At 44.1% G+C, this 14426-nt stretch overlaps 1 protein-coding gene across 2 annotated transcripts in view; it reads left to right on the plus strand.

The window, feature by feature from the left end:
• The window catches only part of celf2 (cugbp, Elav-like family member 2), a 726013-nt gene that overhangs the window by 164841 nt on the left and 546746 nt on the right, over positions 1-14426 (plus strand). The window contains exon 1 of one of the 2 annotated variants that reach the window (XM_078553000.1): positions 5376-5481. The exons of the other annotated variant lie outside the window; for it this stretch is intronic. The gene's annotated coding sequence lies outside the window, so the exon portion shown is untranslated. Of the gene's footprint in view, positions 1-5375; positions 5482-14426 lie in introns of those variants that run through there. 2 annotated transcript variants of the gene reach the window in all.

The following is a 14426-nucleotide window of genomic DNA, read 5'->3' on the forward strand; positions in this document are numbered from 1 at the left end:
AACTGAAACATTCAGATCCCTCAGTATCAGATTAAATGCAGTAACATTGGAGAAAGAAGATTCCCTGGCAGTGATTTATCTGAGCTGACATTATCTTAATGGGCACAGCAGTCAGGCCAGAGTCATAGCTTGGGAGTATTTATTTATTTATCCTGGCACGTGTTCCAGCAGCTCTGATACTTGGGACTTTGTGGTGCCTTGTCTATGTGCTTCTAATCAGTCAAACACACTGAGTCAAATTTACTGTAAACGCCCAACAGGATGGATTCATTTTTTTTTAAATCGTCAAAACTCAAAGATGCCTGTCATTCCCAAACAATAGATAACTCAGCCATCTCAAGTTCCTTGAAATAACACAATTGCATAATACGGGCCCCACTGACATGTAACTGTAATCACTTCGTCGTAAGGTGAGGAAAGCTATTTGATCCATCCAAGCTGGGAAAGATCTTGCATTCCCTCATTGTGTTTCTGAACTGTAACTCGAATGAATCTTAACTTTCCACCTCTGTGACCCTATCCAGAGGACCATTGCTAGTGTTAATGTGTGAAGAGCTGCTTCATGACATCTGTCCTAAGTAGTCCACTCACCAGTTTTAGCCGATGGAGGCCCTTGTTCAGGCAACTTAGGACAGACAGTGCAACATTTAATTAACTATCGTTTGGTTGTTTTTCAGCTTCTTCACTTTAAGGGGTAACTCTCACTAGGACTGGTTCAGTGGATACCATTAGTGACCATCCTTCACCGAAAGGCTGAACTGAGTATTGATCGGTTATTCTTGGTGTTAGGATGGGAGGGGGTGTTGGGTGCTGATCTCGATCCACTCCTCAACCGATGACCATTGTCCAGCAAGGCACAGCTACCTGCTCAGGAATCCTTGCTGAATCTCATAAGGAATAGGAGCAGGAGCAGACCATTCAGCCTTTTGAGTCCATTCTGTTATTCAGTAAGATCATGGCTAATCTTCTGCCTCACCTCCACGTTCCTGCTCTATCCCCATATCCTTCACTTTCTTTACTATCCAAAAATCTTTGATCTCAAGTTTGATCAATGACTGAGTATCTACAGCTCTGGGGTAGTGAATTCCAAAGATTCTAGTACATGAGTCACAAAAACTTAGTATGCAGGTACAGAAGGTAATTAACAAGGCTAATGGAATTCTATCTGTTATTACAAGAGGAATTGAACATAAAAGTAAGGCTGTTATGTTTCAGTTATACAGGGCATTGGTGAAACCACATCTCAAATACTGTGTGCAGTTTTGGTCTCCTTATTTAAGGAAGGATGTAAACGCATTGGAGGCAGTTCAAAGGAGGTTTACTAGATTGATACCTGGAATGAGTGGGTTGTCTTATGAGGAAAGGTTGGACAGACTGGGCTTGTTTCTGCTGGAGTTTAGAAGAGTGAGGGGTGATTTGATTGAAGTATACAAGATCCTGAAGGGTCTTGACAAGGTGGACATGGAAAGGATGTTTCCTCTTGTGGGTGAGTCCAGAACTAGGGGGCACTGTTTTAAAATTAGGAGCTGCCCTTTTAGGACAGAGATGAGGAGAAATGTTTTCTCTCAGAGGGTTGTGTGACTTTGGAACTCTCTGCCTGAGAAGGTGTGGAAACAGGGTCATTGAATATTTTTTAAGGCAGAGGTGGATAGGTTCTTGTTAGGCAAGGGAATCAAAGGGCTATTGGAGTAGATGAGAATGTGGAATTCGAAACACAGACAGATCAGCCATGATCTTATTGAATGGCAGAGCAGGCTCAAGGGGCCAAATGGTCTACTCCTGCTTCTGTGTCATATGTTCCTATTTATGTTCGTATTCATAATACCTTGTGAAGAAATTGCCCCTCATCTGAGGCCTAAATGGCCGAATCCTTGTTCTGAGACTGTGACCCCTTGTTCTAGGCTTTCCAATCAGTGGAAACATCTTCCCAGCATCTACCCTGTCAAGCCCCTTAACAATTTTATATTTTTTCTGCCACCACTGGTGGAATGATTAAAATTCAGGACGTGCGAGGGGCCAGATTGGAGGAACGCAGATATCTCAGAAAGTTATAGCTTTGGGGGAGATTACAGAGAAAGGGAGGAGTGAGATCAAGGAGGGATTTGAAAATGAGGATGATGGTGTTAAAATTGAGGTGTTGCCAGACTGGAAACCATTGTAGATCGGCTAGCGCAGGGCAAGGGGTGAACAGGACTTGATGCAAGTTATGACATGAGGAGCGTTTTGGATGAGCTCAAATTGATGGGAGGCCAGTCAGAAGGCTGTTGGAATAGTCAAGCCTCGAGCAGCAGCAGCTGAGCTGAGGCAGGGGCGGAGTGGACGTTGCTATGGAGGTGGAAAGAGGCAGTCATGGTGATGGAGCCAGCGTGCAGTCCCAAGCTCGTCTCGTGGTCAATTCGGATGGCAAGGCAGCCGATGGTCCGGTTCACCCTCAGATAGCCGCCAGGGAGGGGTGTGGATCAGGTGACCAGGGGACAGAATTTGCGGCGATCAGGGCAGGAACCTGCCCTAATCTTCAACGCTCAGCTCACCGCAGCTCTGTCCGAATTCTGCAGAGTCAGAATTTCTCGGCTTCAACCTTTTGTCACGTTGCCCAGCGATGCATCACTCCTTTAGGTAAGGAAGCAGGTCACTCTGCGGCAAGGGGACACCTTTCATATGCCAACTCTTATCAATATAATGCCCTTGCATTGCTTATGTATGCTTCAACTGAAAGGTAAGAGTAAAATTGGTGCCTGTAGTGACTCCATGCATAGCTGCATCGTCTTTTTGTAGATCTCTTTGGCCCAGCGGTGTTTCGCAAAGCCTTCTGGAAAGCACACGGCTCAGTTGTAGCCAGTTATTCTGAATGAACTTTGTCCTCTTTCTCCCTGTGAAGCCCCTTCTCCTCGTATCACCTGATGCTCCATTCTCTGGCAGTATAAGGTCATGCTGAGACATCGATGGCAGGCATACAGCAGCTCAAACCTCTCCAAATAAAGAAAAGCTGCAGGGCCCTCAGCGGGAGAAAATACAGCCACTGCCTCTTCGTCTATTTTTAAACTTTGGGCCTCTCGTTTGTAATATGAGATTTTTTTTTTTAATTTTTGAGTGTGTGGTGGAGCTGTGATTAATTATTAGCAGCAGCTGTTTGGTTTTTCACCTGATGGGGCGGGAGTGAAAAAGGTGACGGGAACTGGAAAGGCACAGAGCACGAGGTGTGGAAAACAGGGAGCTGCCGCGTTGCCAGGTTGTCAGCACTGACCTTCCAGTCTATTGATTCCCACGATGGAGCACTGAGTTGGAGTCCTAATAGGAGACATTACCCCGCAGAAGGACTTCTTTCAACAGGGGTGCTGTGAAACAGCTTTGGGTTTTGTACCACCTGAAAGGAAGAATATTTAGAATGGGAAAGATGGAATGACTGTGGCACAGGATAAGGACAGGGAGGGGAATCAGTGTGGCACATTGTGGGGACGGGAATGATCGTGACACAAGATAAGGGGATGGATGATCGAAGGACAGGGCGGGGGCAGAGGTGTTTGTCATAAGGAATATTAGAGGAGTGAAAGTGGTGAGGGAAATGATTTTACTGAGGGGGGAATCGATAAAGAATGGAAATGGGAAAAAATGCCTGTTATATGCAAAAACCTCAACACGCAAAACTTTCTCCAAAACCATTTGGTCAAAATGGTGATAAATGTCTCTTGGAGCCATTTCCTCCAACACACCAGCAATTGTTTCGTCATTTATCTATTTTTATTTTATATTCCATCAAGAGGTCACTGGCCTTACCTTTGTCTACCTTTCTGGGTCTTAATCGTGTAAAGATTTTTTAACTGGAGACAATGCAGTCGTGCAGCTGAAGTGAGTGCCAAGGCGAAGCTAGGAATGGTTCCCTTACCATTGGCATCAAAGAACAGAAGACTGGATGACAAGCTGTAGCCAAGCTCCTCTTAGCTGTTGCCTAATTGTGTAGCTAGGTTTGGTATTGGTAAGGGGTCCTGCCTTTGACACAGAGTTGAGGAAATACATTAAGACCTTGTGTCTCAAGGGTACTGGCATATGAACAGTATTCATGCAGCTGCATATTGATGTCCTGTTGGGAATTGAGTGTATTTGGATTTTGGGTGAGACTTGACTCAGGCCCTTACCATGGCTCGTTGTCCTGCGAACACTCGGTATGAAGACTAGCACATCACTTGGGCCATGTATTGAAGGGCCAACAGTGACTTTCAGTTCAGCTATCACAATTTGCCATCAGTGTGGTCACGAGTAATTGAAATAAAGCTGATTTGTGCCAGGACTCTCACCACTGAGAACACTTCATCAAAATATAAACATATAATTGCCTCAAAGTTTCTCCCAGGAGCTGGAATTCACCCACAGAAGGAGAGATTGAGCTCAGTCATATATCGTACAGTTTCCTTTTGACATTGCTTGCCTTTATATTCTAGTCATCATCCAATATATTGTTAATTAATGATTTACTACAGAATTTATCTGCATCAAAAATAGAGGAAAGTGATAATTTTAATGTAACTGGCTGTTCTTTCCTCTTGGCATTGACTCATACAGGAATCACGGACACTGGCAACCCTCCTGTACCTTACCCAAGTGGCCAGCCTTCATCTGAGAGTCCTGATGGTGATGATTGTTGAGGGGGCTGATCCACCATGAGAGCCTGAACGTTCCAATTCTCAGGGCTGTGAGCAAGAGCATCAACCCCTAGCTGTTCCTTCCCCCTCCCTCTGTACCAATCCAGAAGTACTGAGGCCAATTGTGACAGCCCAACCATTGCCCCCAGCTGAACTCCACTAACTCAGCACAGACTCAGAATTGAAGGTGGTGCTTTCCTGGTCTGTGCGGCATTGCCATAGATTTGGATAGCTTATAAAGGGCGATGACATTTACTAAGTAACTATTGACTAACGTCAGTGACTTAACTGAATTTATTTCTTGTCAACTGGACTTTTTACAAAGACTTGGAAAAATAAAAATTGAGTTGTATAATTCATCGCTGAATAGCCCAAACTAAAGGGCTTAAAATTTTCAGAATTCTTCAAATCTATTGTCAGATTGAAATAAAAGAAAAACTGAGAGAACAAAATTAAACAGCAGCTTTAATCATAACTAGACTAATTGGAAAAATCCCATTTAATCTTGCTGTGTTCAGTGACCCTATTTCATATCACTGCACCATGGTTGAAGAACATAGAAGGGGTAAAAAAAAAGAACAATTTAGACTCATTTCCTCAGTGTAGGTCATGTATTGTTATGGGATTACTGGTTTTAGATTTTGGGCCTAATGAATCTAAACTGGGGCAGTGCCTGTGCACAGCAAGGTTCAGTAACGGCTATATTAGGAAGGAAGATAGATGGGGAGATTGGCTATTGTCTGTCACAGTGACTACAAGTTCAGGCATATAAAAAAAAATTCCACCTGAGAATTCCAACGGCAGCGGAAGTAATATATGATCATGGTGTAGCCCTGTGTACAAGGTCAGTGGTGTTATTAATGTACGCAGTGATGGAAAGCTTTGATTGAGATTGAGGGGAGTTTAATGTGTTTGGTTGCAGGAAATACCATGAGAGAAGCATTTTTCTTCTGTAACCCATTTTTAGTTGCAAAGCAGATGCTCTATTTTTATCGAGAGTAGGTTGGTTAGGTCTTATTTTTTACACTCTCACTATGCATGGTTCTTTGTAACAAAGTGTTTCTGCGTTGTTCTCCTTTTTCCTAAATTTGGAATGATTGAAGATGTATTCAGAAGCCTCACAAAAGTGCTCCAGCTCATATTTGTCTCTTCTTTCGTTGCCTCCCCCCACCCTGCCCCCAGCCCCACAACCACCCTGCAAAGACTTTTGCACAGAAGAGGCGATACTTGTAAAATAAAATAGGCAAGGTGCTGAGCCACATTGACCAGGAAGGCCTTGGGTTTGAACCTGACCTGCCCTCTTTTGAGTTAGATGATACCAGCTGAGATGGCAGTGGGCCTGCTGTTTTGTAGCCAACGTGCCCCAGGCTTGGAATACAAAAGCAGGCAGTGTTCTTCTTCCTGATTGCTATCCAGTGACTCCTGTTGGTCAGTGCATGTAGTACACATCTGCTAAGAAATGGATAGAGCATATTTGTGAAGCTTTCCATTATTAAATAGCCAGCCAACGCTGTTTGGCTATAATACTAGATAGCCCAGGGAACCATATCCTACCATGAGTCACTCTTCAGTGGTCGCTCTTTCAACCAAGTTGGAAGTTTATGGGTTCGAGTTGATGACACTCCAGTACAATGCTGAGGGAGTCCTGCACTGTTAGGTGTGCTACTCTTCAGATGAGAATCTGAAGTTTACCCTCTCAGGTCAACGTAAAAGACCCCTTGGCACTATTTTGAAGAGCCGTGGTGTGCTCCCCAGTGTCCTTCCCAATGTTTACCCCTCAACCAATATCTGAAAACACAGATTACCTGGTCATTATCGCATTTCTGTCTGTTGGGGCTTGCCGTGCACCACCACCATGCCATGTTCACCACTGCCTTCCCAAGGGCATTTAAGGGCAACAACTGCTGGCCAAGCTAGTGACGCCAACATCCTCTGAAATAATTTTTTAAAAAGCCATATTCCAACAGTGACTACATTTCAAAAGTGCTGCGCTGGCTATAAAGTGGTCTGGGATGGCAAAACATTGTGAAAGACATTATAGAAATGCAAATACTTCTCCCTCTTTTCAGGAGAGGGGAGTAAAGAGGGTGCAGTTAGGTTTTCAAGCAAGGCTGATATTGCTTTATTTGGGATGTCTTATTTTACTCATTGTGCCTGTGGTACTAAAAACATTGTAACTTCATAATGCTGGTTTCACTGGGATGTAAACATGGATTAAATCATCCCAGAGTGATAAAGACATCAATAGCATGCTGTCAGTTAAGTGACCATTTCCACTCTTTTGTCTACAGAATATTTCCGTTCACCTTCTCCAAATCGCCAAAGACTTCATTACAGTGTTAGGGGGGTGGTGGCAGGTTAACAGAATTAAGTGCTGTTAAGACTTGCTTAAGATATAAGTGTGCACTGAGGAGTTGTAAACTCATTAAGGCAGTATTCTCTCCTGATGTTGTGAAATCGTTAAAGCCTGCGATCAGATTAATCCCATTCGGTTTTCATGCTGTAGTCTCTGCATTATTTGAATCCACAGTTGCTGAAGGTACAATAAACTTTGTAAAATCCCAGAAACTGTGACCCCTTTTACGTTGTTCCTAAACTCAAAATGGCACTGGCCAGCGTGCTACTCAGATCACTGAGCTGCTGTGTTCAATCTCTAACACTATGACAGCGCTCAGCATTTCTGGACTGGGCAGTGTTACAAGTAGGGTGGGAGAGAACTGTTGAACTCCCTGTTCCCTTCCCCGCTGTCCACAATCAGTAAGCTTTTGAGAGGAAGATGTGTGTGTCTGTTTTTTAAACCTCTGAGTCTGCGGACAATTTGAATAACCAACAACGAGCTTTTTGTGGGTTTAAATAAAGAGGATTGTTTATTTACGTTCACCCTGGAAATCTAACATTACAGCACTTACTCTCGCAGTCACACATAACAAACACACACAACGAAAGTACAGATAAAGAGAACAGTGCTCTTTTACAAGTTATAAACAGAAGGAATAGTTCATAATCCGTGCGATTGGCTCGTTCTGGGAATCGCGAGTTTCGGACCTAATGAAGACGTCTCCACTCTTGAAGTTAATTTTTGGTGAATTCAACAGCTGAAGTCATACACCAAAGTCGTTGCAGGATTCCCGCAAAGAGATGGACTTTCTGCAGGTCACGAAGTTAGTTACTTGTCTTGTTAACAGGAGTCAGTTTATTGTATTGGTGGACTCGAAAAGGAACAGGTTTGGAGACCTTATGATGTTACAGTCTCCAGTTCTTAAGGCATAGGTGCTCCTGCTGCGTCCTTCTGCAGACAGCACTGAAAAGTTAAGGGAAGACCAACATGGCAGCCCTACCATGTGGCTTCTCACAGTTCCCTTTTCTAAATATGGTGTTGGTCTTAGGTTGATTAGCCACAACCTGGGTTATTGTTTGAACACCTTCGCCCTGCAGTGGGAGGAGAGTGCGGGGGAGTGGTGGGGGTGTTGAGACAATCACCATCTTTGGTTCAGAAAGACCCATTTAAGTCAGGAAATGTCTTTTGGATGGTTTCAGGAGATGGGTAGTTGACACCTCTTAGCCTGGAATGTACCCTTTTATCCGTGCGAGACAGGAAGGCAGTTTGGAATTCACAGACCAGGTCACATGATCCTCGGCAGCCATCTTTTGCAGCACATTTTGTCCATTTTAAAAGAAAAGTCAATTCCAAAAAAACCCACATGACATGCCTTTACTAGGCATGACAGCAGCTTTAAAAAGCTAGCCGGAGCTCCCACTCTTTTTCCCATGAATGGTGTATGTGATTCCTGTATGTTTTGGGAAGAGAAATTAAGGAATAGTTCACTGGACAATCTATTGATGAATTAACCAAACATATTATAAGACATCTCAAAGTGCTTCACAGCCAATGATGTACATTTGTAGTAATTGTTGTAATGTAGGAGTAATTATCCTCAATTTATCCATTTCACATTATCTATTTTTGAGTCTGGTCACAATTCTTTTATTCTTTGACACTTCAATATATATGATATAATTAAAGAAATTAGCATAGAAAGGGAGGAGGTTCTAAGTGGTCTGGCAGGCTTAAAAGTAGATAAATCTCCAGGCCCGGATGAAATGCATCCCAGGCTGTTGAGTGAGGCAAGGGAGGAGATAGCAGGGGCGCTGGCAATAATTTTCAATACCTCTCCGGCCACAGGAGAGGTGCCAGAGGACTGGAGGACAGCCAATGTGGTACCGTTATTCAAGAAGGGAGGAAGAGATAAACCAGAACTACAGATCAGTCAGTCTAACCTCAGTGGTGGGGAAACTATTGGAAGCAATTCTGAGGGACAGAATTATTCTACACTTGGAGGGGCAGGGATTAGTCAAGGACAGTCAGCATGGTTTTGTTAAGGGGAGGTCATGTCTGACCAATTTGATTGAATTTTTCGAAGAGGTGACCAGATGTGTAGATGAGGGCAATGCATTTGATACAGCCTACTTGGACTTCAGCAAGGCTTTTGATAAGGTCCCACACGGGAGGCTGATAACGAAGATAAGAGCCCATGGGATCCATGGCAATTTGGATCCAGAATTGGCTGAGTGGCAGGAAGCAGAGGGTGATGGCCGAGGGGTGTTTTTGTGACTAGATGTCTGTGTCCAGTGGGGTTCCACAGGGATCGGTGTTGGGTCCCTTGTTGTTTGTGGTATATATAAACAATTTAGACTTGAATGTAGGAGGGTTGATCAGTAGGCTTGCGGATGACACGAAAATTGATGGGGTGGTAAATAGTGAGGAGGATAGCCTTAGATTACAGGAGGATATAGACGGGTTGGTCAGATGGGCTGATCAGTGGCAAATAGAATTTAATCCGGATAAGTGTGAGATGATGCACTTGGGCAGGACAAACAAGGCACGGGAATACACGATGAATGGTAGGTCCCTGGGAAGTACCAAGCATCAGAGGGACCTTGGTGTGCATGTCCACCGGTCCCTTAAGGTAACGGGACAGGTAGATAAGGTGGTTAAGAAGGCATATGGGATCCTTGCCTTTATTAGCTGAGAATATAAGAGCAGGGAGGTTATGGTGGAACTGTATAAAATGCTGGTTAGGCCACAGCTAGAGTATTGCGTGCAGTTCTGGAATTCGCATTACAGGAAGGATATGATTGCATTAGAGAGAGTGCAGAGGAGATTTACCAGGATGTTGCCTGGGTTGGAGAGTTTTAGTTATGAGGAGAGATTGGTTAGACTGGGGTTATTTTCCCTGGAGCAGAGGAGATTGAGAGGGGACATGATTGAGGTGTATAAAATTATAAGGGGCATAGATAGGGTAGACATGAAGGAACTTTTCCCCTTGGTGGAGGGATCAATAACCAGGGGGCATATATTTAAGGTAAGGGGTAGAAGATTTAGAGGGGATGTGAGGAAGAATTTTTTCATCCAGAGGGTGGTGGGAATCTGGAACTCACTGCCTGAAAGGGTGGTAGAGGCAGAAACCCTCATAACATTTAAGAAGTATTTGGATGCGCACTTGCGATGCCATGGCCTACAAGTCTATGGGCCTGGTGCTGGAAAATGGGATTAGAATTGTTAGGTACTTGTTTGAACGGCGCAGACTCGATGGGCCGAAGGGCCTTTTTCTGTGCTGGAAAATGGGATTAGAATTGTTAGGTACTTGTTTGAACGGCGCAGACTCGATGGGCCGAAGGGCCTTTTTCTGTGCTGTAGATCCCTATGACTCTATGACACATGCTGACGTGTAATTTGTGCAAAGAAACAGTATGGTTGAAGTTTAGGAGTAACTTTTGATGATACAATTACTCCCACTTTTCAGGATTTGATCCACCTTTCCTGTTTGTTTCCTTTTTAGCAGTTCGATCTCTACAATTTTTGCTGTAGAATCTTCCCACGCAAGAACCAAGCATTTTCTTTTTGTCTGTATCCATGCTAAACTTTGCAGTCAGAATTTTCACATTCTCAATTCTCTTCGGTCGATTGCATCCAATGTTTTTATCCAATAGAAAACTGTCAGCCAGGTAGATAGAAAGAAAGAAAGATTTCTATTTACCCAGTGCCTTTCACAACCAGTGGGCACCCAAAGTACTTTATAATCGCTAGACAATCTGTTTTTCAGTGATGTTAATGGAGGGATAAATATTGGGCAGGTCACCAGGGAAAACTCCTTGCTCTTTTTGAAATAGTGCCCTGGGATCTCTTACATCCACCTGAAGGGGAAGACGGCCTTGGTTTAACGGCTCATCCACATGATGATACCACTGACAGCGCAGCACTCCCTCAGTACTGCACTTGGATGTCAGCCTAGATTGTTGTGCTCAAGTCTTGGGGTTTGATTTTATGGCACCTTGATGGGCGTATTTTCAGCGGGGTGGGGGTGGGGGTGCATGTAAAAGACAAGGGGTACCACCACCAAGCCACCCACCACTTACCCACCCACCCCCGAGCTGTCCCTCATAATATGTTGGGTGGGTGTTGAAATTGGTAGTCTACCTGCCATAGTTAAATAAAGAATTAAAGGTCACTGGAGCTTGTTAACAAGCCAATTTACCGAGATATTATACTGCCTGCAGCACAATATGGTTGGCGTGGGCAGCCAGGCGGGAGTGGGCAAGTCGCTTTTTTGAGCCCATTGAGAAAAGGTGGGAAGGGAGGGGAGAGGGCACGTCATTGAGGGGGTTCCCCTTAGTGCATCGGGGGGCAGCACCCCAAGATGTCAACCCCATTTTGCTCCTCACCACCTGCCCTCCAAAACCCGGCCCCCGACCCCACCTCCCTGGGCTGTCTGCTCCCTCCCTGTCATGAAAGCAGGGAAGCCATTGCTCTTTTTTGTGTTCCTCCTTGCTGTCTCGGTAGTGCTGCCGGTACCGCTGGAGCTGTCAGCCACTCTGATTGGCTGGCAGCTCTTGAAGGCGGGACTTCCTCCCACTGAGAGGCCGATGTCACACTCTCGCCTACTTTAGCTCGTGTTATGCCGGGGGGGGTTTCTTCCAGGTGCATCAGCTGCTGGCTGACATTCCTTCCGGGGGGGGGGCATGAGGATTCTGTGCCCCCTCCTCACCCTGTCCCCAGTAAAAATCTAGCCCTTGCAGTGGCCCTTGAACCCAGGCCCCTCAGGCTCAGAAGTAAGAGCGCTACCAACAGAACCATGACTAATTCACATAGGAGTCAATTAAGCTTACAAATTTCAAAATTAATATCTAGCTAGGCGCATAATAAACAGCCCCAAATGGTGACTATTTATGACCCACTTTAAAAGGCGTAAGTACTTGTATCTTTATGACCTGCCGCTGATATTTCACATGCACAATTATTGCCAACACTGTTATACCCAGTACTGTGTCATAGACAGAATTTGTGTGTTTTCTTACTGCCCATGATCAGTGTGTTTTGTATGTGAGGGGTGTGTGTTTTCTTACCCTCGGAGTGAATGTTCCAATTTAAGTAATTGCAGCATCAAGCTTCTTGTGAATTAATAAATGGCCTTCCTTATTTTTAATGATACACTTGCCCTGGAGGCTTAAAGTGCAATGTCTCACTCACTCAGCTCCCCCACGCTATCATTCACACAAACATTAAGAGGGCAAAAAAAAAACAATTACAATTTAGGATTGTTTCGGTCTCATTCATAGCAGGCCTATAGTTTCTTAGATGAGTTGACGCTTCCATTGAAGTGAAAATCTTGTAAAGCAGAAGATTTTCAGTAAGCTGTGAAGCCTCTTACAGTCAACTTTCCAGGAGGTTGGTTCTCAGGTGGACTGGAAGTTTGGACCAGTTGTGGGAATCCTTCCCCTACTTTCAAGGTACGCTTGTTTATTACCTTGGCTGCTTAGTTGACGTGCAGCTGATTCGATGAGTGTCTGATGGATTCCTTGCTGAGCAGCTTCCTGCTGGATTTTTAAAGTAGACCACAAAACGGCTTCCACGGTTTTTTTTTTGTCATGTGACTTGTACAGGTTCAAAGTCTTTTTTTTCAAAAAAGGGGCAGGGTTTTGATTACACATTTCTGTGTTGTCATTGGACACTGAAATTTTGCCCAGTCTAGGTTTGTTTCAGACATTATTATAATACAATAGAAACTCTATGGGATCCATCCACATTCGTCTGACACACATCGAGTTTCGATGTTTATTTTGTCTGTGACGGAACAGAAAGATAAGCCAGCTGGAAATGCCATAATTCTGTTTGTTGACGGTCCGTCCTTAAAAAAAGGATGTGTGAATTCTGGCTGCGGACGTCCGTATTTAATTAGGTATTTGCTTGAGCCTAGAGACTGTCCAGAGCTCAGAAGCCAAAAGATCACATGACCTGCAGTGGCCATTTTAATAGACTGTTCATATTCGAAATTTTGATTGAACCAGTATTGGTTGAAATACTGGATTGAATATAGTGGAGCATGACAACTGCGATACTAATGGTGCTAAAGCAGACTGGTCATTTTGATTATTCTTGATTCTTATCTTTCTTGAAATCAGTAGGCTCACCTCATCACCCGAATTGCTAACTATTTCCATTGCCTCCTGATGAGTCCTGTTGCAGGGCTACCACCCATTGAATGCTAAGATTTGGTCTTGTTCCTTTAAAATTCCATCAAGAGCGGCAGGTCAATCTTCCTTAATTTTGCTTACATGGATTGCACTCATTGCTGCGCCGTGTACACACCTGGACACTGAGCAAAGACGTAGCTTGGAATGTCTGCCTGTGGTACAGGAGCCTGACCAATGCGCACAGCAGAAGTCACTGGCTTTAGGAGTGCAAAATTGAAAATAAAGACATTTTAAATACCGAGGAAGATGTAAAGCGTTGCAGCTTTGTAGCGCTTGCTTGATTTTCATGAGAGCAGAAGTTTCAGGGATTTAATCAGCGCTAATTAAAGTGATTTATAAGATGAGTCAGGTATGTTCTGTTCTCAGAAGTATGCTTCATTTCTCACTGCTACCTAACGGGTCACTGCCTGCTTATTGTTTATGGTGTGGCACTTGGCGCATGAATATGGGTAGTACCAATGCAATAGACTTTTTTGGGCAAAGCATTTCAGCCCAATTTCCTACAACCCAAGTTGCTCTGAAGAAGGGTCAAAGGGACTCAAAAGGTGAACTTTGTTTTTCTCTTTCCACAGAAGCTGTCAAACCTGCTGAGTTTTTCCAGCATTTTCTGTTTTTGTTTCAGATTTCCAGCATCCGTAGCATTTTGCTTTTATTTTGCTGGGAGAGGTTGGTTTGAGTCACTCGGTAGAACTTCCTCATCGAAGTATCAGAAAGTTCTGTTTTTAAACCTTCTTCAGGCCTGACCTCGTAAACTCGATTGGCAGTCTAGTCCAGCATTGATGGAGTGCGACTTTGTCAGAGGTGATGTCTTTCAGGTCAGGTGTTAAACCAGGAAACCATCTACCTGCTTGCGTCGATGTGAACGATCTTTCAGCACTATTCTAAGAAGAGCATGAGGACATCCTGGCCAATTAATTACCACAGCCAGAATATTTGGTCATTTGTTTAATTATTGTTTGTGGGAGCTTGCTGGTGCAACTTGGCTGCCTTATTTCCCTGCATAACAGCGATGACCGGACTTCAAAAGTAACCTGTATAGTACTTGGAGATGTCCTGAGAACCTATCTTTCTGAATTAAATGGAGGTCACTATGAGAAGATGAAGAGTGGACAGAGAATAATCTCCCCACCCTCCAGGTCATACACATAACCAATCTTTAAGTCACAGATAGATGTTTAGCATAAGAAAGGGACACAAATACCACAAAACGATAGGTATTCTGGGCTCTTCCAATGGCTCAGATGATAAGAGCTTTGA

This window comes from Cetorhinus maximus, chromosome 12, assembly GCF_964194155.1.
Source record: "Cetorhinus maximus chromosome 12, sCetMax3.hap1.1, whole genome shotgun sequence".
Classification (NCBI taxonomy): Eukaryota; Metazoa; Chordata; class Chondrichthyes; order Lamniformes; family Cetorhinidae; genus Cetorhinus; species Cetorhinus maximus.